The sequence below is a fragment of the Penaeus chinensis genome, chromosome 40 (assembly GCF_019202785.1).
Source record: "Penaeus chinensis breed Huanghai No. 1 chromosome 40, ASM1920278v2, whole genome shotgun sequence".
NCBI classification, from domain to species: Eukaryota; Metazoa; Arthropoda; class Malacostraca; order Decapoda; family Penaeidae; genus Penaeus; species Penaeus chinensis.
The window spans coordinates 27,610,215-27,612,714 of NC_061858.1; positions in this window are offsets into that span (position 1 = coordinate 27,610,215).

Consider the following 2,500-nt stretch of genomic DNA (forward strand, 5'->3'; position numbering starts at 1 on the left):
TAAGTACGCCTACAAACACATTTTTTTCCTACACATACATATATATATTTTAACACTAATGTTTTTTTATATATATGTGGGATGAATATTCCATAGGGAAGGTCTGTGGGTTCTAAAAAGAGGCGTGGTTTCCGGTAAAAGTTACATAGCAACTTTTTTATCTATTTTTTTTTCCCAACTTGCTTGTTTCTCTACGATGTTGCTTGTTTGCAAAAAAACAAAAACAAAAGAAAAAGAAAAAAAAAACATATATATAAATGAATAGATAAAAAGATGCGTCTTTGTTTAGTATTTTCTTCTTTCTCACTGAATATCCTGTTACGTCAAATGAATCATATATCTCTTCTGTTTGTTTCAAAATTCTTTGTCTTTTTATTTTATAACTGCATTAAAAACAAGTATACCTCAATGTGGAGAAACTATCGATATACAAAAAATACGCTTTTACTGTTTGTTCACAGAAGATTCTTTCATTCATTGTTTTTTTTCTTTTTTTCTTTCTTTCTTTCTTTATTTATTTATTTTTGGCGAGATTTTAAGACGTAGGAGATAAATAGGAAAATATCGAAAGCGTGGGGAAAGGCGGGCAATAATCACCGTCTTGGAAGGAAAAGGAGGTAGGTAAGGTTAGGAGAAGGAGGAGGAGGAGGAGGAGGAGGAGGAGGAGGATGAGGAGGAGGAGGAGGAGGAGGAGGAGGAGCAGTTCACCCTACACCCTTGCTCTCCTTAGGGGAGGGGGTGGAGGAGGGGAGTGGAGGAGAAGAGTGGAGGGGGTGTGGGAGTGGAGGGGGGAGTGGTGGGGGTGTGGAATTGAACGCAAGGAGTGTGGTTGGGGTGTGGGAAGGGTTGAACAGCGCAGTGGGTGGAGGAAATCCCAACCGCAGTATTAGTGGTGGGGAAGGGGGGGAATGGGGGTAGCTAGGGTAGGAGAGTAGCATAGGGGGAATGGGATGGACCGAAGGGAAGGGGGAGGGGGGGAGGAGGAACTCGACAGAGGTTAGGGGTAAGGGGGACAGGAGATAGGGAGGGAGGGTGTCGGGGAGGGAGAGGGAGGAAGGGCGTCTAGGAGATAGGTGGAGGGGGGAGGGGGGTTGAGGGCGAATGGGTAGGGAGGGGAGGGGAAGGGGGAAGGCCACACCACCGGCATGGATGGGGAAGACACCCACTCTTGCAGAAAGTATGTAACCTTCCGAGAGAGAAGACGTGTCGGCCGGGCGCTCAAAAGACCCCGACTCTTCCGTGATGTAACTGTGGTGTCTATGTGTCTTAAAAAAAAAAACTTGGTGTCTGTCTGTCTCGCTTGTGTTTTAGTGAATGAAGAGAGGCTGTGTGATCGCTCGTGGTGGAATGAAAAGAATATATACGAATTGCAGAAAGGTTGGTTTTCTTATTGTGTTGTCTTAGGTTGAAGAAAAATCGATGGATTTTGTTTATGTTTTGATGTGAATGTTTTCACATTAGGATTTAAAAACATTGACTAGTTTATCCTGTTTACATACATACATACATATATATATGTATATATAATACATATATGCATGTATATATGTAGATATATGTATTTATCTATATCAATATCTATATATATACATACATACATATATATATATATATATATATATATATGTATGTATGTATGTGTGTGTGTGTGTGTGTGTGTGTGTGTGTGTGTGTGTGTGTGTGTGTGTGTGTGTGTGTGCGTCCGTGCGTGCGTGTGTATATATATATATATACATATATATACATATATGTATATATATACATATATATATATACACACATATGTACATATATGTATTTATATACATATATACATATATACATACATATATATACATACATATATATATATATATATATATATATATATATATATGTGTGTGTGTGTGTGTGTGTGTGTGTGTGTGTGTGTGTGTGTGTGTGTGTGTGTGTTTATATTTATATTTGTATATGTATATGTATATATATAATATATATATGTGTGTGTTAATATATATATATATATATTTATTTATTAACACATATTTGGGTGTGTGTGTGCATAAAAATAAGGCAATTTAGAAGCTTTTGTGGTGCTTTTTACGATGGCTATAAATACCAACTTTCTCGCGTTATGCGCCTCTTCCTAGTTAAGGGTTATTTCCTAAACTGTCTAGTTGGAGGTACACAATAATAACATACTATACGCTCAGATGGCAACAGATGGCCACTTCACATACCTGACTGGGTAGTTAAGGCTGCCCTTAACTAGAACAGGGTTTTTATGTTTTAACTTGTTTTTAGAATTGATACCTAGAAGACCGTTAACTAGGAGAAGAGATACTAGAATATTCTTCAGCATATAAAAAGTGCAATATCAAATCGTCAACTAAAAGCATTCATTGAGTCTATGTTTATGTTGATTAATGTACTCTTTATATTTTTGACCTTCGTTCAGTGCTGAAAGATTGCTCGGAAAGAATGGTTGTTGATCCTTTTTTTTCATGCAATATATTTAGGG